The sequence below is a fragment of the Mytilus galloprovincialis genome, chromosome 12 (genome assembly GCF_965363235.1).
Source record: "Mytilus galloprovincialis chromosome 12, xbMytGall1.hap1.1, whole genome shotgun sequence".
NCBI classification, from domain to species: Eukaryota; Metazoa; Mollusca; class Bivalvia; order Mytilida; family Mytilidae; genus Mytilus; species Mytilus galloprovincialis.
In genome coordinates, this window is record NC_134849.1 from 46,989,713 (window position 1) to 47,016,382 (window position 26,670).

At 30.4% G+C, this 26,670-nt stretch overlaps 1 protein-coding gene across 9 annotated transcripts in view; it reads left to right on the forward strand.

Annotated features, from left to right (window-relative positions):
- The window catches only part of LOC143053990 (uncharacterized), a 100,388-nt gene that overhangs the window by 58,573 nt on the left and 15,145 nt on the right, over positions 1 to 26,670 (forward strand). For 2 of the 9 annotated variants that reach the window (XM_076226818.1, XM_076226824.1), the window contains one exon: positions 12,892 to 13,140. The gene's annotated coding sequence lies outside the window, so the exon portion shown is untranslated. The other 7 variants (XM_076226821.1, XM_076226817.1, XM_076226823.1 and 4 more) reach the window with 7 other exon arrangements.

Sequence of the window (26,670 nt, forward strand, 5' to 3'; positions counted from 1 at the left end):
TCCATCTGTCATATGTCCATTGTCCTTGACGTCATTTTTATGGTTCAGTGACTACTTGAAAAAAAGTTTACACCCCCTTTCTTGTATAGTTTGAAAAAATTGGAAAACCTAAATGGGGCTAGAATATCTCATTTTAATTTATATAGACTTACAACTTGTATTTTATATTTTATTGTATGATGAGGAAAAGGGGGGGGATGTTAATTTCTTTCTTATTATGAGTAAAAGGATAACTATATTGGTATGTGCGTACCTTTCAAGGTCCTCATGTCCATCAGACAGTTTTCATCTGACCTCAACCTCATTTCATGGATCAGTGAACATGGTTAACTTTTCGTGGTAAAGCATATATAAGCACTTGGTCTTTTATAATTGGTGTATGGAATGATTGTAAGGTGCAAATGTCCAACTGGCAGGTGTCATCTGACCTTGACCTCATTTTCATGGTTCAGTGGTCAAAGTCAAGTTTTAGTGTTTTGGTAAAAAAAAAATCGCACACTTTTAGTCAGTTCATGTGCTGTCATTGACACCTTTGGATTTGAAAAAGCTGATAATGCTGTTATAATTTCCCTTAACAGACCTTTGATAGTGGAAAAAGCCCTTTAATAGTGCTGAGTATTAGCTTTACTAAGTAGACCTTTGGTAGTCGTGTTGTTACATAAATTGACCAACTGACCTTGAGTTTAGGTTTCTATTACATTTGGCACATCCTCTGCAGTTCTATATTACCAGACATTTCACTAAGCTGTTATTTACACCTTTAAGATGTGCTTAATCCTCCCTGCAAATGGTATTTATAAAAGATTTGGTATCTATAGTATTACTGTAAATGATATTTTGTCTCCTGACAGTTAGTTCACTGCCATAAGGGTACATAAATGTTGGGGATAATATTTGACTTACTGTAAATGGAATTTTCTGTAAGTAATTTTAAGTTTATTGTTTTAAAAATAAACTTGCATTTTTTTGCACATAAATTAAGCCCTTTGTTTTCTTGTTTGATTTTTTTTTACATTTGTCCTTTTATAGCTGACAATGCAATAGGGCTTTGCTCATTGTTGAAGGCTGTACAGTGACCTTTAGGTAAAAATTTATGTGTCGTTTGGTCTGACTCTCTTGTCTCATTGGCAATCACACCACATATTTACATTTTTTTTAAAGATCATATTGAATTGTTTGACGAGGAATTCCACAGAAAAGTCCAGTTAGATCTCTAGCATCATTCAAAATGCATCTTACCCTTCAAATTCTTTCATGGTGTTAACCACATGCACATTAGATTTTATTGGAATATGTACAAATCAAAAAAGGGAGTTGCACCACATGGACAATGAGTTAAAGGAGATGTCACCAATACATATTAATTAGAATGCTTATTCTATTATTAAGTGTGGACAGGTTTCAGTTACTCTCTAGTTAAAGCTATTTTTACAGATGTCCTATATACAGGCATTGATAAGTTTCAACAGATGTACGTAACAACTTGTTGCTTATATCAACAGCAAATGCTTACCAGGGTTGCGTTCAATATCGTAGCCGCTACGTAGTGCTACATAGATTTTGACTATTGAACGTGTAGCTATAGACTAGTTGTTACTTAGATATTGATAGCAGCTACATAGCCGCTACTTAGCTGCTACGATATTAAACTCAACCCAGTACTAGTTTATGCAGGTTTATTAATATATGCATTCAAATAAAGTATGTTATCATGACTTCCTTACTCCAGAAACTTGAATCTGTGTTTTTGACTTTATCCAGAACAGCTTTTACTTAACCTACTCTTAAAAGTTGCTCAGTCTAAGAATCTTTTAAGGTTTTTTTTGGTTTAATTGTTAAATTTTGTTTAATTGTTAAATTTCCAAATAAGATCTTAGATAAAAAAAAAATATCATAATACTAAACAAATTATAACGAGATTAAAAAAGTTTCATTATTCTTTGTTTTTTTTGCTGATTTTTAAAGCACAGGTAAATATGGAAAAATTTAGATTTTTTAGATTTTTCCATGAACGACCTTCATTATAAATGTAAACTGTATATATGTATACAGGAGTCTGCTAAAATGGCTTCCAATTTAAGTCCATATCAGTGCAGTCAATAATTAAGTACTGCAATTAGTTGCTGTACGTTAATATTTTTCTCACCAAAGCTGGTTTATAAATGAAATGACTTAATGCAACAATACACGATAAGAAAGGGGATCAATGCAGCGACTTGGATAAAATCTATAACCACTCAACAATAATATACGACATGTTTCTCTTGCAACAGAATGTTGAGTATTGATTTTCTTTAAGGATCTGTGCAATGCATGCACAGTAAGAAGACCTCGATATGTATATGTATATATACGGTGAAAAATAACAATCTTTTCGACTCCTATGGCTGCAGTGGTTAGCCGTGGATGAAGAGGTCTAGTAAACATCGGTAAGTTGGGTCATTTTAAGTTGGATATTATTTTTTATTCGTTTGTATTGATCAATAATGCAATTTGTACTTAAAGCATGACGGTAGTTAGTTTTTCAATTGATGAAAATTGTTTTTTTCTTTTGAATAATATAGATAATTTGAGAGGCCATATAAGGAAAATTTAAAAAAAAATCTTTTTCAAGGGTAGAATTATTTGTTAAACTAGGATTTTTAAACGTTGATATATAATATGCTATTTGCACTTATATGGCATGGATAATTTTTAGCTGAGATAATTTGTGAACCATAATTAATAAATGTCCTTGGTTGTTAAGGGCAATGACATGTGAATAAAGGATATGGGGCTTATTAGCAGTGGGGGAGGAAATTCACAGGGAAATGATTCTGGTTTCAAGATCAGTCAAAACAAAAGGGAGTAGGTTGGGTGGGATGGGAATGGGGCGGGGACAGTGGCAATGCTTATAATGCACATTAATTAAAAAAGATATTTAGAGTTGTGTAATTTTTAATAAGTCACCAACTGATGACAGATTTGGAATAATTTTAAAAGCTTTGGATTATGGTCAGAGTTCAAGATCGTTGTCTTTCTGAGGTTTGTCAAAAGGATGGGACTCTAATTGAATTGTTTCAACAATTCACAATTTTTAGGAAAGGAAATGTTTTGTTGTTTATTTTGTTGTCCAATAAGCTTGTTTTTGTCACCAGAAAATGAATGCTGCACCTAAATCAACTTGCGTTTTAAGTGCACTGAAATATAGAGCAGGACAGAAAAATGTTTTTAATCATGACTTGAATAGAATTATCTGGATAAGGTTAGAATTTTCTTAAAAAGATTTGTTCAGCCATAGTTGTATGAGTTTATACATCTATGGTCTAACACATCGCCCTTCTAACCCCAAACAATTCCCTCCCCCCCAGAAAAAAACAACAGAAAAACTCTGACCTCCCTCCCTTTCTTATACATTTCCATCAAGAGCACTGAGAAATATGAAAACAGTTGATTTTATTTTCAGATTATTTGTTAGTAAAAATGATTGCTTAATGTCCATTTGTAAATATTTTATGATTAAGTCAGGACTTCTGAAAAAAATAGTGATTTTTTTTGTAATTTTGTATGTTTCATATTTTTCTAAACAGCTACAAATTTAATTGATATGAGTAACCTTTCAATCAATGGAAATCAAATCTAAAAAGGTGTCAAAATCTTTTGATTTTTAAATGTGTTGTACTCCTGAAAGCTTCAAAATTAAAAGCATATAAAAGATTTTTACGCCAATTTCTTGTCTTGAAAGGAGAGGTCAGATGTTAGATGTATTTACTAAGTATTTACATAAATTGCATATTGATTTTTAAAACATGTTATAAAATCTAGGCTTTCACAGGATTTTATCTGATTTAAATGAATTAAAGATCATTTTTTGAATCTAATACAGGTGACCCATTAAAATAAGAGTTCCAAAAGTCACATAATTGTTGGTGTAATTTGAAAGATAAAAATCAGTTTAAAACTTTCATGTAGTATAGTAATAGTAGTAGTACAACTTTACTGCTCTGTTTAACCCTGAGTCACTCAAGCTTATAACATATCAGTTATATGTAAAGTGAGGTCAGACTTATCACACAATTGAAATGCACAATTTACATTGAAGTTTGACAAAACAGGTGCCCCTTTAATAATTGGCTGTTATGGAAATTGACAAGATGTGAAATGTACATCAGGTAAGTCAATCAGTTAGTTTCCTATAAAATGATGTCAATATCTGCACCTTGTGTACATAAAATTTGTATGCATGTATAATACAAATCAATAAATACTTTGGTTGGCAGGCTTGGCTTTTATAAGTAGTAAACATGTGTGCAATGGTGACATATTATTAATAGATTGAGAGGAAATGAAAATGTGTAAGTACGTACATATATTATAGAATGTTAGAAAAAAAATATTCAATAACTTGTCATTTTGTGAACATGTGTGCAATGTCATGATAGTGAAAATTTAATGAGTAAATGGATGTGCTGTGAAATTTTATATTGACTTTTGTCATTTCAATATGATATATCGTCAATATAGCTGACAATAATTTATCTTGTATATGGAAATGCATTTTTAAAATGTAATAGCTCAATCACATTGGATTTTAACATAAGTGATAAGGAAACTATTTTTTCTTTGTTGAAATTTATTTTTAGGTATAGTATACTATATTTAAATTTTGAATATTAATCTTTGTAAAAATGTTAATAGTTGTACTATGAACCACTCGTGTATTTAAGTTGTATTTCATGTACATATTAATAGACCATCATCTATTTAAAATTTACATCAAAATGTGACAATAGTACATAGATATTATGGTGTCCATTTTCTGTCAGATAAGCCCCAACGTAGATAAAATATTCTGTACACATGTGAAGTGCAGGACAACAACCCTTCCGTGCGTGGAAGGAAATAACATCTTGTACATTTAAAATCTATCAGTGGACAAAAATACACGTATTTGATGTCAAGTGGAAGATTAAAATATAATAGGTCAGTTTATTTACATGATTTATTTCAAAACGTACATTTATTCGTACATGTGCAGTATAATTTATATATATATAATTTTGGCACAAAGAGAGAAACTTATCTCACTGCATAATTCATTGCAGAGAAAAAATATCAAATAGATAAAGTATACAGTTACATGTAGAAAATGTTAAGAATTTTGATGGCTTCTTTTCTCTGCAATTTATATACAGCATCTGTGCTTTTAAAAATTTTAAGATTGATAAGAGAATGAAGACCCTTATTTAATTTTGAATAAAGTAAGGAAAATGGAATCCAATTTGATGAAACAAGTTAAATTTGTTTGTTCCTATCGATTGCAAATTTTACTTCTTATTGAGACTTATAGTGCAGTGTTAAACTGGAATGTTGAGAAAATATCAATAATCTCACCGTAATGTCATGGCCGACTTATGTTTAAAAAAACGATGCTTTAAGACATGAATTTATTTTACTCTGTATGTGGGCTTTGCATATAATTATCAAATTTATCCTTCAAAGAAATTTTCAAAAGGAAAAAAATGGAGAAAATTGAAGGTAAGGGAGTAACAAATGTGTTTTTTTTTTTTTATGTTGATAATCAAAGATACAAATTAACGTGTTAATTAACGAGTTAAATGTAAACAAACAAGATTAAATTGGAAGATAATAAGGTTTAATTGAATACATAATGGATAATTTAGCAACAGGAAAAAAATAATGGAAATATAAATAGATAATTCAGAAAACAGAAGAAAATGGGAAATATTATAGCTTTTTACATCAATTTGCAATATAATAATTCCCTGCTGTTTTAACATTGAAAGTGTGAATTAATTTGTCCTTGATTCTTGTACTTGGTGCAGCCGAGGAAACAAAATGGCAAAAGATACCAAAGGGAGATCTGAAAGGTTAAAGTCTGAGTGCATTTTTAGTATCGAAATGTCATATCTATGGGTTTACAATATTGTAATGAGTTCATTGGTATATGCTAACAATTGTGATATAGAAATAATAACTTTCATGAATTAGTGTACTGAGTAGCAGTATTTGCCTAAGATGAGCAAGAGGCAATCGTTCAGAGCACAACTTTTATGTCTGACACCCCATCCTCTGGAACATTTGTGAGTTTTGTTTGTGTATGTTGACAGTTTTAATATGAAGAGATGCCTATGGCTGAATACATTGAAGTTAAGAGTCAAGTTTGTTTCTTCAGAAGTTGTTTGAATGTAGTTGAAACAACTGGACAATTAGGCAGAATAAGCAAAATTTTAGAGATGGTGAAGTAAATAAAGGATAATTTCATTTGAGATTTTCTGGTTAAAGTACAAAATATACAACTGTTTTTATATGTGAATTTATCATGACATGAATAAGCTGTGATAGAACTGCTGAGTACAGGTTTGCAAGTTTCTGGTTGGACTGCTATCGATATTAAGTAATTATTTAGATATGGACATCAATTTTTAGATACAAAATTTATACTTTAAAATTAAGTACATTTTTTTATTCATTCAGAAAAATAATCTTAATCCCTGACACACATCAAATCCCTTAAACTTAGTAAGATAAGTAACTTGTATAATTCAGCACACAGAACAGGCAGTAGTTAACGTAAGAGTTAGGCCAGCTGTTTTATTTTTAGATTATTTTTTAACCTATGGTAGCAAGCATAATGAACCCATTGTCCAGAATATCTTTCATTATATCTTTGCTTACATCCAATGTGCATTGACCCATGGTTTTAATTCAAGATTTTTTTCACTTGTTCAGTATGCAGTAAGATAGAAGAGGCACTCACAGGGGTTGAAAAAATACGAGTAATTGATTTATAGCTTTGAAAGTTAAGATGTTTTGAAAAGAAAAAAAATCTTGAAATATTATAGTTTTTAAAGATTTGCTCTAGAAATAATACAGAGGATATTCAAAGTTCATAGAGGTCACTTTGAAATTGGATGGAGTGCCACCGCAGATTATGATTTTTATAAGATGCATAAAAAATAAGAAAAAAAGGTCTCTCATGTCTGTTGTCCCTGATATTTGAAATATAAAATCAGAGAAATTTAAAGTACCGGTAGCTATATTTGAACACTAAGACTAAAGCACAAACAGATATCAAGGTCTTTTTTAACCAGCAAGTATCATATTACCCATGGATGGTGGATTAGTTGCTTGGATGCACAATTTGTTTATACATGAATAACAGTATTTAATAAACTGCAACGTACCATCATAAAAGTTTAGAACTGTTGATGGGTAAAGTTCTAAACAGAAATTCACTATTTCAGAATCTAAGTTATTTATATCATTTATACCCTGAAACAGAAAATAAATCGTAGTCATTTAAGTTTAATTTCCAGTTCTCAATATTTATTATAGCTTTGTGAAGGGGGATGGGGTCATCACATTGGGATTCATGTTTTGAAAATATAACCCAGAATATTTCAAGATCTCAATTGAGTATGCCCAGTTTATGATGTGGTTTTCATAATAAATCAAACAATACCATAGATTAAGTATATAATATATGAAAAAGACATCATAATTTGTAGGACTTATTCCTAAACAATTAATCATTTGTACAATATTGTTACTTGATCCAGTAAAAAATCTGTTTTAACCAATACTCTAGATAATAGGTTATGATGGACCAAAGAAAAAGATACATTTTCAACCAATCTTTGAAGCTGACTTTTCTGCAAGTGACTGTGGGGTTGTATCTGGTGAATTTTAGCATCTCCATAGTAACACTCTAGTTCAATAATTACCATAACTGTTTTACAGCTTCCTAGATGCTAGAAACTAAGACAGATGCATTTGTTTTGATTCAAATTACAACATAAAATATATGTTCTTTAATAAATTTTCTAAAATAGATAAGTAACATTATAGATAGTTGAGTATTGGTAATTAACTTGTATTACACCGAAAGCCGTCATTGCTTCAGGTCTTTCTTGTTATCTCCCTTGAAACTTCTCAGTCTCTTTAAACTTTTGATGAACTTTAGTGAATTTTTTTCCGTATTGTTTTACTCAGTGACATGTGCTACATATTTATTTTTGATTCTTGTCTAAATAAAGACACTTGCATTACCTTGAGGAAGTTATCAATGGTAAAACGGTACAAAAACACGGCTTTATGCAAATCTGAAATATGAATTGTAAATGAAGAAACATGTATTAGATGTACATATTTACAATTGCCTGAAGGCTTGAATGGCTCAAGGGTGTTCTAGTTCTAATGATTTTGTTGTATTTATAAAAATCGTAGAATTTGCACAGGATGTGATGTGTATTGCATCAACGGATAAGGAAATTGTCAAGGACGTGTTAACATTGAAATTTATGATTAACATGACTGGAGAGCAATAGTATAACATTTTTGATATGGTTAGATTTTTTTTTACGTAGTAACATAAGGGAATAACCTTGTGTGCACATTTGAACGAGGGAGGTCACACTAAAAAAATTGGAGCAGAAACATACAAAACGAAGTAACTGAAAATGAGATTAATAAAAAACATAGTATGAGAAAAGGTCAGTAGAGAGAAGAAAAAGAATGGATTCTTCCCCTGTCTATTCATTCTAAAATCAGGATTTTCTTCCAAAAAAGGTGTTTTTGGTTTTGTTTTATTTATGAATTACTTAAACCTTTGATAAACTAAATCACACAATATATGTGCTGGGGGTATATTTCAGAGGAAATTAGGTTCCGTGTGCTAACAAATTAATCAGTGATATTTTAGTGTTGTTTCATAGTAAAATGCTTAGTTTAGTTAATTTGGGTAATTTTGACCTACATTTTACACTTGAACGACTTTGTTATAGTTTTGCAGTTTAGTTCATATTGTTGATAAGTGACAACATTGCATTCTGTTTGTTGGACAGTAGTCAACTTGTTGAATGTCGTACAGTAGTCAACTTGTTGAATGTCGTACAGTAGTCAACTTGTTGAATGTCGTACAGTAGTCAACTTGTTGAATGTCGTACAGTAGTCAACTTGTTGAATGTCGTACAGTAGTCAACTTGATGAATGTCGTACAGTAGTCAACTTGTTGAATGTCGTACAGTAGTCAACTTGTTGAATGTCTTACAGTAGTCAACTTGTTGAATGTCGTACAGTAGTCAACTTGTTGAATGTCGTACAGTAGTCAACTTGTTGAATGTCTTACAGTAGTCAACTTGTTGAATGTCATACAGTAGTCAACTTGTTGAATGTCTTACAGTAGTCAACTTGTTGAATGTCGTACAGTAGTCAACTTGTTGAATGTCGTACAGTAGTCAACTTGTTGAATGTCATACAGTAGTCAACTTGTTGAATGTCTTACAGTAGTCAACTTGTTGAATGTCGTACAGTAGTCAACTTGTTGAATGTCGTACAGTAGTCAACTTGTTGAATGTCTTACAGTAGTCAACTTGTTGAATGTCATACAGTAGTCAACTTGTTGAATGTCTTACAGTAGTCAACTTGTTGAATGTCATACAGTAGTCAACTTGTTGAATGTCATACAGTAGTCAACTTGTTGAATGTCTTACAGTAGTCAACTTGTTGAATGTCGTACAGTAGTCAACTTGTTGAATGTCGTACAGTAGTCAACTTGTTGAATGTCTTACAGTAGTCAACTTGTTGAATGTCGTACAGTAGTCAACTTGTTGAATGTCGTACAGTAGTCAACTTGTTGAATGTCGTACAGTAGTCAACTTGTTGAATGTCGTACAGTGACCTAAAACAAACTTGATCTACATCATTAGTTTGTCTTTAATAATTGGCCACAAATAATACCACATCTTCTTAGTTTTGTAACAGATTGCTCTGACCAACTTATTTCTTCTTTTTTTTAATGTTAGAATATTTGTATCTTACAGACACATTATCATAAAGTTTAATAACTAGTGAAATCTTTTTTTGAAACTACGTCTTTTATTTTCATCTTGAGATTTTTCACCATTTTCCTATCAAGGGAGTATTGAATACAGAATCACCATATTAACCTATTGATAGCTTTCTGTAGCTAGAACATATGTGTGTTGTTGACTAAACTAATAAAACTGGATGCCATGAAAAATTAAAGACAAAATATGACATTTAAAAGATCATCCTATTGATTTAACATGGCCTTGCTGTGTCTTTTATGCTTTTTACGCCATCTTTTTAAGTCTACAGTTTTATCTATTTCTTGCTGGCCCTTTTAATGGGTTAAATCTTGTTCTTAGGAATCATAGCAGATGATTCTCCATTTCAGTTTCATTTCCCACATCTAAATTTGTGCATACATGTACAAGTGGTACTTTTGGCAAACAGGAAATTTTCTTATTCCGACAAGGGGAAGTTAGCTAGATGACCATTATAAATTGTATTGTCAACTAAAAATAAAAACGTAGTAGGTCAAACAAATTTAATCATGACTAACTGCCCTTCTCAGAATATAAATATGAATTAAGAGTATTGAATAAAAAAATTCAGATGTTGAAATTTTATGATGAAAATTACAATGTTACAAACGTTAAGGCCACACCAACAATGACCAGTGAAGAAACGAAGTAGCATTGGAGTAATGCTTTGATTTGTGTTTTATTTTTGTTGGTTAGAACGTGTACATTGAAATTTCCAGCATTGAAATTTACAAGATATTTATTAAAAAATTGTGTAGAAATGTATAATTTTAAGAGGAAAAAAGGTTACTCAATTCAGGTATTCAATATGCAACTATTTTTTTTTCAATTTGGACAGTAAAGTCTATTAAAAAGAAAAAGTGAAATTGCAGTTTATCTATGATTAATTAAATTCTGTGAATTTACATATAAAAGAAAGAGCTAAAGGAAGTGAAGGAAACATCATCAAGCTATTTTTCTTCCTGATCAAAAACTTCCTGTGGTCAGTATTTCCTTTGTTTTTGTCAGACTATCATCATAAATGATGTTAGGTGTGTAACTTAATCACAACTGAAAAGAATTTGGAAATTTCTTAATATTTAAGAAGGTAAATAAAGTTTTTTTTAAGGTCTGAATTTAGTACATTGTCTTGGAGTTCACAAGGTGCTGGGAGGTTCTCTGAATATTTGGTTTAGAGGAAATCGTAATTGAAGTTGGAATGAATTTTAAATGAACCATCAATGATTATTTTTTGCAAGAATTCCCCCCAAAAATTAAATAAGCTTTTTTTCAATTTTAAATCTCATTTTATTGGTCAAGCAAGTTTGTTTCTGGTTTTGACTAACATTTCAATTACTACAGGGCCTTGTATTTCATGAAACTGAAAAATTACTACAGCAAGTAACTTTCTGAATTATTTTTTAAGAAAATCAAAAACTGAACTGAAAGGCATAATTTTTGTAATGGTGCAATATGTGGTAAAATGAACATGTGTATTTGAGTATGAATCAAATATGGAATATATACCTATATGACACTACGGCAAAAGCGATGAAGCCAGAAATATCTTCAAAAAAGTCAAACAAATTTCAAGTACCACAGCATGTTACTATGAAGAAGTCTGTCTTAAATATCACTCTATTGATCTAATGTTCTTTAAGATATATGTACCACTAATTGAAATAAAAAAGGGGAAAGAATACTCAAATTACATGTTTAACACAAAACATGTTTATTTGTCTAATGCTTAGTATAAGGTTTATTTTTCTACAAATATAAATGTGTTATTGAATAACTTAAAATTCAAGATAATATTGAAGGCTTATAGTCCAATCCTTCTTTTTGTCAATGAAATAACAATTTTGTTAGTTGTTTTGCTGTGAAGTGTTTGATCAAAACCTCAATCAGACCTTCAAATGCATTGATTTCTTCTGTGCAGTCAAAATTAAAGAAGATGTCAAACAGCATGAACCACCAACATCCCGTTACAAAAAAACTTAATTGCCACCATCCCGTTACAAAAAAACTTAATTGCCACCATCCCGTTACAAAAAACTTAATTGCATCCTTTTTTGTTTGTTTACTCAAAGGAACAAAATTTTTACTACATTTTTTTTATGTAGAGTTAATGATTGATCCATAAATATGCATGTTAGAAACAAGAATGTTTGCTTGTATAGATTTTTAAGTGCAGAGAAAATAAAAAATGACAGTTACAAAAAATACCCTCATCTGGCTGCAAAAAAATTAAATCACTTCATCGATATGTTGATAACGGGCAGTAATTAGATACCACAGCTGTTGCAGAATTTCGCAATATCATGTAACGGTTTGCACGAAATCCTTTGTATCCGTTGCAGTCATTCAAACTGCAGCGCAAACACCAAAGAGAAAGTTAGCCCACTCAATAAAAAAATCAATGGCAATGGTTAATTATTAAATATGTGAAAGGCTTTTAAAGCTTTCAGGATGCTTTGAACATGCTTATTAAGCTTCAGATTTGCATTCAAGGATAATTCGTCATTTTTTCAGTATATGTTAGTTTGTTTAAATATATAGGAAGTTTTGTATTTGTTAGGGCATTCGGCAATCAATTCATGGAAGTATTTCTAAAAATGGAAATTTTTGTTTGATAAAGATCTATAAGAGAAAGAGAGAGAGAGCATTGTTTATAAATACGGACAACAGAAGGTAAAATTAAAAGGTATTTTAAGCATGGTAATAGTTATTTGGAATTAGCCAAATTTAAAAATTGTTTTTAAAATTCTAATAAAAAATGTTTTGTCATTGTTTCTATCTGAGAATTTGGAACACAAGAAATTTTCATCTTTTTTTAAAAACTCAATAAAGATTAGAAAAAAAGTTGATGAATGTTTTAATTACACTTTTAATTTTAACACAAAAAAAAATAGTTTATAGGCTTGAATCATAATTAGCAGATGTTTTCTTTTAAACAGAAGCATAAATACTATATAAGGAAAAGTGTACACCCTTGACAGGTGCCCCTCATTAATTGGTTAAATATGTTATTTAAATGTACATATCCATGTATATTTCACAGTGACTGACATGTGCAGATCAAGTGGAACCAAATAATGTGCTATAGCAGTGTCCATAAGAAAAAACGTGTGGTGCAACTGGCCTGAAAAAAAAATCCCTTAGGTGAACAACTTATATTTACTGACTGACCAAAAGGAGGTGGCAATGAAGGGGCATCAGACTGACCATAGAGGGAGTGGTCAGTCAGTGGTGGACACCAGATTTTCACTGGTGGACATCCTTACATATCATGGATTTTTTTACTCATAAGGTAAGAGGTTAAATATTTAGTTCACATACATAGGTAGTACAGAGGATTTGCACCTGTGTTTGTGTAATTAAATGGGTCAAGTTTTATCTCTGCAGTGTACAAGAAATTATCTCTGTGCATACCTATATCAGTAGGGGGCCATCAGGGTGAATTTTATTTTAATCAATAAATTTTCAATTTGAAATTGGTTGGTAAATTCTATTATGTTTAAATAGTCAGAATTCTTTGCTGTAGGTGTAATATTCTACAATTCTTGTGTACGTTTCAGATCTATTTTGACTGAAATATGATAATCATGATTAAGGTGAAAATATGAGATGTGCAATATTAAATCGGGTAATGTTTATTTCCCTCAGGGTTACCTTTAGTAAACGATTAACGATCTTTAAAAATATTTGCGTAAGACATTGACATATTAAAGTGCATAGTACATATTATACCAGGTTTCATTAATGGAAACGTAGAAACGTAGATTCTTAAAATTTTTAATTCAACATCGTAAAATCAATTATCATAACAACCTTATGCTGATCAAGGGGAGACAATAACACTGTTAATTGGTTTTTAGGTGATCAATATACAATCAATGATTTGTATTGTTCACACCTTTGAATAAAATTGGGGCAGAACAATTATGCATTTATTATAGGTAAATTGTGCAAAGCAAATCATTGATATTGCACTAAGAGGTTCTCAGCGGGGAGCTGCAAATTAAAATAGCTATAAAGATTATTATGGTATTAAAATTGGCCATAGTAAAATGTGAAAATGTTTATATTCCAAAAACTCATTACCGTGATAAAATGGAATATGTAAGAAGCAATTATAATAAAAATATCAAACAAATCCTGTATTTACTCAAATGAATTTTAAACTGTAAATTGATGTTATTATGAAACTTTTAACTGTAATTTATATTACAAAGATAATGGGCTCTCAGTTCTGCATGAGTAGGAGTTTAAAATGTTTTTCTATTTGATTCATGATCGATTAAGGTGCAAAAACAGTATCATAAATTTATTTGAATAGCTTTAAAAGAATCATTCAGTCGAAAAAGTTGCAGGTTATTAAACTGTGCAAACATAAATAGATATGAGAGGAAGGACAAGAGTACTTGTCATCATTTACAAAACGTCATGATTCACAAAACGGCAAGTTATATTGGCTTACATGCATATTCTGTAGACATCAGATAACTTTTTATTCATGTTTTATTTTAAAACAGAACAAATCATTAATGCAGTTCTTGTTTGATTTGGTTGATTAAATAGATTTTATTCAATATTGTTTTTTTTTCGTTATAAATTTTATGAATTTTTAAACAACTGAAGATTTAAGTTTTCTTATTATTACTGGTATTTAAAGGTTAACAAATTATGGTCAGAATCAGATATGAAAATTTAAGAAATAAAAAAATGTCTTAAGACAAAAAATTTGATAATCAGTCATTTCACGTTGAGTGTAAGGTTTGTTTCATTCATGCTGTCCTTTTAAGTTTTTCACTAAATCTTTTTGACGTGGATCATGTTTACATTGCTTTGTTTGTATGTAACTTTTCATAATATTGAATCGTAAAGTGCTACAGGCATTTTTTCTTTCTTTTTTTTTTGTTTGTCTTTTATTCGAGCACTTGACCTAGGAATACCAATTTCATCTTTAGAATGATCCGGTGACGCAACGTAGTTAAAGAAAATTTCCAAGTACAAAGGACATATTGTAACTTTTCTGCCCTTTTTGACACCCGATAGCCTACCATTATGGCTTAGTTGACCTGTACAATAATAACACACAGAAAAAAGATCAAGTTTGTAGCCTTATATCATGCAGAAAACATTATTTGAAGGAGTCACAAAAGACACTTTACATTTCTGGCTGATTACATCCTAATTGACCCTTACAATGAGATCGGTTGCATCTGACACACTTTAGGCTCAGTGCAGAGCTTGTACAGTGGAATTAATCATTGTTAACATTTTGACCTCAATCTTTTTAACAATTTATGATATTGACCTTGGCTTTGAAAATTTAATATGTTTTGGAGCTATCTGAATATTCAAAACATTATTTTGAATTATCAGAGTATCTTGAAGAGTGTTTTTTTTCTTGATAAGACTTTGCACATTGCTTTTTTTTTTTTTTTTTAACTTTGTGGCATTTTTTAGGATATTAAAGTTATAAATAATGAGTTCAATAGAATATTGATAATGACATTAGAAGATCCCTTCATAAAAAGGGATGTTCAGATACCCTGAGCCTAAAAGATTTGTAATTAAGATGTAAATAAAATATTCTATTTCTGTTTTTTTCCATATCTGAAAGTGATAAACTCCTCTGTGTTTGCTGAATTTGAGCTCAATTAGAACATTTTGGGTAAATACTGAAAAATTCAGAAAGTATTTGCAGGGCATTTATTATTGCGATTTTGTCATTTGAGACTAAACCACAAATTTATTTTTTTGCAATATTTGAAAAAAATTGTGTTTAATCCATATAAAAAAATTCTAAATGCAAGTTTGAATTATTGCGATAATAACCCTGTTGCTTTTTTTCGCAATGATAAAAGCATCGCAATAATATCTGAATAAGTTGAAGATTTAGGCAAATTTTGAAGTTAGATTTTTGAAAAAAGCGTATTGTTGAGTGTCATTGTAAAATGTTGTATGCCATATTTACACTGTATACACTATTATGCTTACAGCATAGTGAACTTTTTACATTTCTTGAGTCCTCATGTAGTGTGTTGTGTGTAACAGATTTTACACTTCTGTCATATTATTTACAAAATGCTGATGTTTTATCATATGTTACATGGGTGCAACAGGTGAAAATCTGTTTGTCACAAATATAAGACATGATGTTTTTGACCTTTTCACTTCTCAGAATTTACATTTCTGCAAAAAGAAATCTGTAACCATCCTAAAAATGTGAAAAAAAACATGTTTTTGGTGACCTTAATGATGATAACATTTCCAAACTTGTATGACTACAATTTAGAGGTGTGAATTAGTGTTAGACTGAGACAGCAACCCAATTCTAAAGATCGCCAAAAAGAAATAGTCTTCTTTGATTGAAAAACTAAAGATACTGGTAGGTGTTTATACAATAAGTCATAATGCTCTAAACTCATTTAGTCTGTCACAAGTCTATGAAAAGTTGTGAATACATGTATCAGTTATAATCAAATATCTGCCATTAACACCCAATTTTCAAAATGAAGAAAAACATATTAGGATTTTCCATGCCTGTTTGAACAGCACCTTGTGAAAAGCTTGTAGCAAAAAAGGGACTATTTGACGTTTAGAAAGAGAACAAATTAAGTTACTTTCAAAAATGCGATATTTTTTATAAAACATTGTATGGTATGATGAATTAAGTTTTATTTTGCATATTATATTTTTTAACTAAAATCTGATCAATCAAAGATTTTGTCATATGTCAACCAATTCTTTAATTTACGATGCTCTACAGAATATTTAATGAAAATCTGATTCTTACTCAAATTTTTACTTTGTTTTTTTCATGAGATTCATAAGAGAAAAATATATGGTGCAAATTTTCTACAAATATCCACACACTTGTTGAACCAGATATTTATTTAAAAATATATTAGCAACTATATGACACAATCAATTGTCTAACTTGGTCCTACTTATAAAGAAGATGTGGCATGATAGCTAATGAGACAACTCCTCACCAGAGACCAAATGACTCAGAAATTAACAACTATAGGTCACTATACCACTGTAAAAGGCCCTGAAATGACAAATGTAAAACAATTCAAAAGGAAAAAAACTAACGGCTCAAATAACGTACAAAATAAAAGAACACAAAACAAATATGCAATACACCAACAAACAACAAGCACTGAATACACTTGGTTCCTGATTTGAGACGGGCACATACATACACTCTGGGAAGAAATAAGTTACAAATTCTATAGGAAAACTCTTAAGCAATTGAACACACTAAAACAATGTACCCAGATTCTGGTGACAGTCAATGTCGAAATTTTAATTTTTTTAAATCTTGTCTTGAAGGTTATCTCGATGGAGCAGTCACTTTTGATACTTCCAACTAGTGACTGCTTAATATAGGTTTGACTGTTTATGGAACTTCAGCAGACACTGAGAAAACTCATTCTATATAGTTAGCTCTTAAAACCCCCAGATAACCAAATGTCAAACAATACAACACAGTAAACGTTATTGCCTGACTTTAGCTACATCAAATGAAAGCTTTTATGACATAGACGCCATATTGCACATTCCAAGAAAAATAATCTTAAAATGGCGCTTGAAACCTGATGCAATGTTTTGGAAATATCAATTGTTAAAAAGCAATCAAGGCAAAATAAGCTGTTAACTACAATCCAATACTGCCTAAGAACAGGTCTGCATATAAAAATAATCCTTGCATGTAAAAAATTATACCTTTTTTTTCCGTAAACCAAATCCTGTTGTGCAAGAAACTTTATATTGATTCAATATAACATTGTCTTGATATAGAAATAAGACTGTTCCGATCGTTTCTAACGTCACAAAATATCAATGCTTGCGCACTTAAAAACGTCCTGAGTTTAGTTGCACTAAGGTTTACACACTGTAGTGCACGATTAAATTAAATTGAAATCAATACTGCAATGTTATTCAACCTTGAGGTTTTGTTATCATTAAAGGCCTTGCATTTTGTGCACATAGAATGTTAATTGTTGTAGTGAATGGAATTTAAATGCGGAAGTTGTCTTGCAGCGATAATCGAAATTTAATTTGACATGTTAAATTGCGAAAAAAAAATCATGGTTGAATGCAGATTTAATTTTTTTTGTTAACAAAATCAAACTTATTAAAGAATTTTTTTTTATAAAGAATGTTGACAATACAATGCAATATTGGCGTAGTGTTAGCATATAGTTATAACTACTACAGGAAGGATATTTGGTCAATTTCGGTAGCGTAATAACTTATGGTTGTCTGTTAGATATCTTTACTATCCCTTATTTAAATCACTCTGGAATAGGCAATGTGAACCTTTGTCATCAGTTGCTGTGGCATTCCCATTGCCTTTATAACAGTAATGAAGATGGCCAAATATGTAAAAAAAAAAAATCAATGGTTTTCTTCTGAATAACATACTCTTATTTAAAATGAAAATAGAAAAACTTCCTTGTATGGTAACTATAAACATGTAAAGAGTAATGTCTGTGAACAGTGGTGCTGAGCAACCAATATAATATATGTATAGCCATTGCAGGTCTAAGACTTAGTTTTTGGAACTTTATAAAAATAAGATGACTTTTGATTGTCATTGATACGATTTTCAACCAGAGAGCAATTGAAAATGAAAACTATAGTTCACTGTACAGCCTTCCACAATGAGCAAAACCCATGTGTGATAAAGGTTGATACAGATCTATAAGTGGCATCAACCTTAGTTCTCTCCCCTATATAGTGGCCCTGTAGTAAGGAAACTAAAACATGAAGTTCTCTCCCCTATATAGTGGCCCTGTAGTAAGGAAACTAGAACATGAAGTTCTCTCCCCTATATAGTGGCCCTGTAGTAAGGAAACTAGAACATGAAGTTCTCTCCCCTATATAGTGGCCCTGTAGTAAGGAAACTAGAACATGAAGTTCTCTCCCCTATATAGTGGCCCTGTAGTAAGGAAACTAGAACATGAAGTTCTCTCCCCTATATAGTGGCCCTGTAGTAAGGAAACTAAAAACATGATGTAAGATTATATGATTGTTTTTATCTTGTTGTCCTGTCCCCCCTTCTCCCCTAAAAAAATATAAATACATAAAAAAAAAAATATACTTTTATTCTGAGGTAAATGAAACAGAAAATGTATTTTATTTCAATGGTTTAATTTTATCAAAATGTCAGTTCCATGCAATTATTTTTTTTTTCCCAATCAGAAAAGGTTAATCAGAAAAAATCTTGACATTCATTTTCTGAACATTAGAAAACACATTAAATAAAAACTTCAAGTTTCATATCTTTAAATTTCTATTTTAGTTCCTTGTTTTTCTGGGAACCACAAACATTAAAACTCTACACAAATAAGCTGCAATGACATCCACTAAATATCAGGGACAGTTTATATAGTTAGTATAGCAAGTTCCTACTAAGACTTAATCCACTAAATATCAGGGACAGTTTATATAGTTAGTATAGCAAGTTCCTACTAAGATGTAATCCACTAAATATCAGAGAACCTGTTTGAAAAGGCCTTTTTTAGCCTCTTGGAATCAAAAATCAAAAATTATTATTAATTTTAATCTAACAAAAACATTCAATTGATTTACACTTGTCTTCTTAAGGTTCTTTTTTCTTACATTTTGGTTTTAAGACTTTATACTTGCATATAGCGAAAACTGCACAAATAGCCACATTTTGAAGATGTGTGCCTAGGCTTAACCAAAAAAATGTATTTTGGGAAAATATTTAGTTTACAAAGATGTTAATTTAGATTTAATGTAGTATGTATATAGAGGTAGATATGTTGATGACATCACAAGTGACCTTCTTGCAACTCAAACTTGTGGACCTGTACTCTCTAAATAGTAGACAGTTTTCTTTCAGTTAAAAGCATTAAATGTAGGGCTGTTTATATCACAACACTTAATGACTAAAATTTTTCTATTTTACCTATCTAAAATTTGTCATGCATTTCAATTGTAAAAATAACAAGTCATTTCCCACACCAATCCCTTGTACAGTAAAATTGACCACCCTCAGGCCACTAACTGACCACTTAACTGGTCAACAAAGTAGAAATTCTTTATCATTTTATAGATAGCCAATCAGTCTAGTTTTCTTTTATTTTCTATGGTGTAATCAAACAGATTTAACAAACACTGCAGAAATTTGTACCTAGGTGAAGAATTTAGCCCCAAACAAAACAGTCTTAATTGAATTCTCCCCTACATAATCAAAAAGACTGGACAGTCTACATTGTAATATGCACCTGTATAGAAAACTGACCATAACAAAGGACTTTACCTGTATTCTATTGTGGACAGTTGTGTAATCTTGCATACCTTTGATAGGTGAGAATGAGCTCTTAACAAAACAAATTTGATTGACTCTGAAAACAACACTGCCTGGTGCAGGGTTTACATGTAGTGACAAAGGTTTTACTCAACTAATGAACTTCTATTGTTAACCTGTGGTGTCACACCTGTAGGGAAATATTTATCTACACTTTTATTGCACAATTGGGTGACCACATAGATAGTAAGAAGATCTACATGTTTTGAACTTTTAAAAGTAGAAATTTGCATTGCAAGGTATGTGTGTAGTTTTATTGTTTATTTTAAATGTTTGACTTAATTTTTTCTTCTTTAACCTCATTTGTATTTAGTGTGATTGGAAATCAATTTGAAAGCAAAATTTAAAATGTTAAAAATGAATTGACGGAAATATTGAACTTTTATGAATTTAATATTTCTGGCCATTGATTTGAGAATAGGTCAATATACTGGACATGTGCATGTCTTTCTTGAAAGGCATAAAATCAATGTTGTTTTATTTTACATTTTAAATTAAACATGCTTTGAAAGTGTAATTTAACACAGGTGAAAATCTGGAAGTTGTTTGTTTACACAAGTGAATTATTGTTTACCAATATGAACAATTTATTGAAGGCTGAAACTCAATTCAATTCAATTTTATGACCATTTTGTGTGGGTGGGTGATACATATTAAAACCATTCTTTTTTCAATTCTAATAAAATAATGATTTTTCTGAATCAAAACAAAACAAAAAATCCTTTTTCATATGTGTATAGTTACAGTGCATAGAGGTTAAATTTTAACTGGGAACAGTATAACTGTCAATATATATATATAATTTTTTTTATTAATTTAGGAACAACATTTATAATATGGGTATATGTCTTATTTGGCAATGCAACACTCCTGAAATTTATTTTTAAAGGTAGATTTTTTTATATTATTTTTGAAAGTCTCATTTTGGTTAATAAGTTATTTTTTTTTATGAACTCCATATTTGTACAATTTTTTTAATCAGCCATAAATTTAATTATACCTGGTTACCTGTTAATTAAGGAGCCCCATAAAAATTGTGCAATCAATATTGATTTCATTAAAAATTTATGACTAATACAATTTGCTAATTGGTTTTATAAAATCTCCATGCACACATGCCAGGATTTATGAATAATACATGTTAGTACACATGTACGATTATGCATTAATAACAGGTGCTCACATTTGCATGTAAACAGTTGTGTAATTAGGTTATCTAGCTTGACACCTCAAGTCACATTGTAGATAAGTAGATAAACAAATTGGTAAATAAAATATGTGAGCAATAAATTTGTCAGGAATTTGAAAAGGACTCAAAATGCCATTTTTTTTTTATTAACATGTACCATATTATTCAAGAATTTTTATATTACTTACAAGAACGGCTAATATTTTTTAGAAAAAATAGAATTTTTTTATAAAGAAGTGACAATTCATAAAATGTTGCATTATTTTTCTTTCTAGATTCCAAATTTTCACACTTAGAAAGTATATAATAATACTAATAAGAACAGCATGTTAAGGAAAGATCAGGTTTTTTTTTAAAAGAAGTGACAATTCATAATGTGTTGCATTTTTTTACTTTCTAGCTTCCAAATTTCCACACTTATGTATTTTCAGTGTCATCTTTAATTAATTTAAGTGTGAAATAAACAGTTGTATTCTCAGATTTAATTAATCAAAGTGTGAAAATTAATAATTTCCCAGTTTGCAATATTGACTAAGGTCATGTAACAGTTACAAGACTTCAATGCTGAAATCTTTATTTAAAAATATTAAGAATTCAAAATCTTTAATGAAATTGGAAACATGTTTTAAGGAAACAAGCTTTGACAAGTCCAGTGTTTTTCTTAGCCTGAAGCCATTGAAACCACTGAGTCTTTGGACATCTTAATAATTGCTACTTGGTGATATCATAAATTGTACAGCGTAACATCTAGTCCAATTTAAGATTGGACACTAGATATTGAAATGTGATCATTATGGCCACAATTATAACGTCAGTGTGAACTTATGCCATAAAAAACATCATTTATAAACATTAATTTAAGCCAGGTGTAACTGTGGACAGCATATTTTGTAATTGTTGAAAAGCTGGCGTAATTGTTGGGCAAATGTACAATGGATTTTTATGGATTTCTTGGACCGAGGTTAATGGTGTCCCGACCAATCGTGTTTTCAGAGTAAGAGGCACATGTTCGTTTATCCTATATACAATGTAAAGTTACTCAACGAGAACATGAAATGTATTATTCATTAATTGTAATTTACGACTGAGATGGACAATAATGAACTGACTTCTTCAACCGTTTTTTTTCTAATTTCTGTCATTTTTTTCAGCAAGAGAGATTTTAATAACATATCAAATGAAAAAAAAGTCCCTGAGACTGGACATTTTTATGTGAAGTTTTGGTTTCTTGCCTTGGGCTACTTGACCCTCCTATAGGTCTGCATATAGTTATTTTTTGGCTAAATTTTAAATTAAATAACTACTAGTGGACAGCTGGCCTTTATCCTTTTCAAATGTAAATTTTTTACAAGTGCTCTTCCTAAGATATTACTTCATTCAACTTGGTCTATTTTCTTACCTTTGCATTTGAAGAAGATCTGAGGAACTATTTACATTGGCTTGTGGTCTCTTAAATTTTAAGGTATGAAACTTTTCATGTAAGCTATATGCACTTTTTTTTACCAGAAAACTATGAGTTTATTTATTTGTTTATATATTTGAAAATAATTAGTTATGTGTTGTCAAGTTTAGGACATGACGTTTCTCAGACCCTATTTAATTATCAATTATCAGACAATCTCTTATAGAATATTTTGAAGAAAATGTATTTTTTCATTTTTTTCCAAAAAAAAACAACCTTATTTTTGAAAGTTATAAAGTTAAAGAAATGAGGTATGAATAACATTATGAGACAAACACACCACCAAATGTAGTGGATGTAAGTAAGAATTATTGACGGAGCTTTTATTCTGACATAGTTCTTAAAATCTTGAACTTCAAACTTTTTATAAGGACCAACATTTTAATTCTCTGAGCTCTCACATGCAGTGTATGAACTGAGAGCAAATCTATTCTGTGTAAGGACTGGACAACTACTTTTCTTGTGTCAACATTAGGGTAGCTATCTAGGTCCTTTTTTCAGTTTTTCTGTAAAATGTCGTCACATTTATGGACATGTAAAGCTTACTGGTGTAAGTAAAGGTCAGGAAGAGGTTACCTTCCGAAATGGAAGCAGCTGCCAAACTGCACTTTTAACATGTCTTCCCATATATGACTTGTTTCCAGGTATTGAAACTAAAGGTTAAATCAGCTTCTGCATCATTTTTCATCACTTTTGTTTTTGTCAAGTTTTTTTAATCCTTAAATACAAATATCAATATAATTAAGAGTCGCTGAAGAAGGTCTTCAGTATTTTTCTCATAAGAAATTTACACTGTATTAACACCTAAATGTTGTTTGAAAAGAAAGTAGCCAGGTATCACTTTAAAAGCTGGAGTTTGTTTACATAAAATTGACTTCTGTCGTAGCTTTTGGCATTGTCATTTCCTGCACGGAATAGATTGATTTTTTCATGGAAAACTAGTATATATATAGGGTTCAGGAAATAAGCGCAGTTTCCCAAGGATTATTGAAGATAAAAAACTTTCTCACAAATTTAATCGAATAGAAGTTGTGGTAAGTTAATTTTTTAAAGATTTAAATGCAATTAATAAGAATGAATTTTAAAAGAATGTTTTTAAATTCCATTAATAAGACTGTTTGAAAACAAATGTTGTACCGTTCTTGGTCCACACTCTTGGACGTTTCAAGATGGATTTTTTTTTAATTTTTTTAAAGATTTTTGAGTCATTAAGTTGGTGATGCTTGACAATATACAATAAACATAAAAAACTTGGTGGTCTTTGGAAGCTGGATCTGATTTAAGAAATTAATTTGCCACTGGACGATAAACAGCCATCCATATTCACTTTCATTTAATACTGATGATTACTCCTAGGCAAACTGACTCAGTAACAGCAAGAAAAAAAAAGAAAAATGCATTTTTCAAATGGCATCAACTCTGGCATAATTGAGAAAATCGTCCATATATGAGATCAATAATACAATTTAATAGCCTAGGTTAAAATAGCCTCTTGTATAAATCTTCACAGAACTTAACGAAAATTTATATTTAGACACTGACTTTAAAAAAAAAAAGGAAACTGGAACTAGTGTAAATACTGTAAAGGTTGGCACCGGCAGTAAGTACCAGTTAAAACTGGTGAGTACGTGTCAAGTCTGCTTTGGATTCAGTATCATTCATTGCATGATTCTTAAAAAAAAATGATAAAACAAAAAAGAAAATTTTTGATATGTAGAATAAGTAGCAAATCACATGCAATCAAGTATCCACAAATATGCAAACTTTTTTTCTCAACAAAAATTTGTAACCATAATTTAAATTTACGGTATCTTTAAATGAAGGATCGATGGTTTCAATTTAAATGGAATATGTATTTTATTTGTAAAGGAAGCAGAATCTTGAATAATTCATAATCTATAACTGCAGTGACTTTCAAAAATTTAACATACTTTTGGATGACTAACTAAGGACAATGAAAAAATGATTAGTTATGGCATGGATTTGTATATCTTACTATACAAATCCTTGGTTATGGAAAGAGCTGGAGGTGTTCGACACCAACAAATGTAAAACTTTAATCACTGCATCATGAAAGCAAGTTTGTACAAGGAAACCTTGAACTTTTGAATTTGATCTTACACAAAAACACAAATATTAACTGTCAGATGACAGAAAATTTATAATTAATGAAAAAGGAGAGGAAAAAGTGACCCCAAGGTTTTTTTCAAAATTGATACAACTTCAAACAAGCTCCTGATTGTACCAGTGCAGTCTTGTAGTGAACTTATAATACAAGGTCAACTATTATGAATTAATATGGCAGATTTGAATGAAATCGACATGATCTAATTGATTTATATCATTTTTTAGTGACAGTTTAATTTCATCCTGAATTGACCCTCATTATTAAATTTCAATAACTGGTTAGGCCAGAGTTGAATGGCTCCTGTATAAGTAGTATGTGCACATTGACTGGTACATGAATAGATTATTTTCAGAAACTAAATCTCCAAATCATTTTCATGCAATAAACTTTTTTAGAGGTTCAAGAAGGGTATACCTGTAATTTTTTTTTAGATATGTAAATATTGAAGGAGCTTCTTTATCAATGTTTATTTTTAATTTTGTGAAAATAATTTTCATGTTTGCTAAATGCATTTTTTGATAGTCTGCTTTGACGGAAACATAATGAATGGTTGTCTTTTGGCAGAAAAAATTATGCAAGAACTTAAGTTACACTATACAAAAAAAACTTTTAACCCTGCCTTTAAAATCAGAGGTTTGGTATCATTTCCCTCCTCAAGGTAAGGAGATCATCCCAGGTTGTCAAGATCTTTTTTTTTTGGTTAAAGTTTTTCTGGTGAATGAATCCCTTAATCAAAAAGTCCAAATGGTTTAAGAAATTTATTTATATAATTGCATCAAAAAAACGATTGTTTGAGATGTTTCGGCCATTGGCCTTCTTCAGTTCTGTTTCAGAAAGGAGTAGGTCCGGTAAGGCCCGATTTTGGCCTCAAATTTTAGGTTCATCTTACAACAGATTTTGGACACATTTTAAACACTTAAGTGTCTATTTCAATTGATTTGATTAGTCATTGTGAAGTTTTTAACTGATTTAGTCATTAGAACGCTCTGATTCAAGCATAAATATGAAAAATCTAGCAAATATGCCAAAAAACGTCACTTTTCAGATGGTTTTGATCAAAAATGAAAGTGGCAGCATCCGTGTTCATCCTCAACCTTTGTATATGTTATGTATTATCATCAAATACAACTTACATTTCAATAATATGAATGAACACAAATGCGGCCACTTTCATTGCAGACGGAAACCGTCTAAAATTTAACTAAAATGCTGAAATTGTGAAGATTTAACTAATTTAGCATGACTTAATGATGCTAGTACCCGATAAATGTACACTGTATTGTCAAAAACAGCCTATATTTATGTAGCAGAAGCATTCTACTTTCCAATAAATAGCTAAAAGATAACAATTTTATAATTTTGTAAAACTGATATATTTTGGGGCCAAAAAGGGGTCTTACTGAACCTACTCCTTTATTTATGTCTTGTTAAATTTATGCCAAACTTATGTAGACTTAAAGGGCCAATTTTGAGCTCACACATTTGTTATATACTGGTCTTTTATTGAGAACTCAGTTAGTCTGTATGCTGACTGGTATATATGTTTTAAGTGTCTTTTATTGAGAACTCAGTTAGTCTGTATGCTGACTGGTATATGTTTTAAGTGTTGTTAAGTTGGGTTTTCATTGACATTTGCCTTGATTCTAACTTTAGTGAGATTTTAAAGCTTCCTTTATCTTTTAAGCAAAGTCCTAAACCAACTGA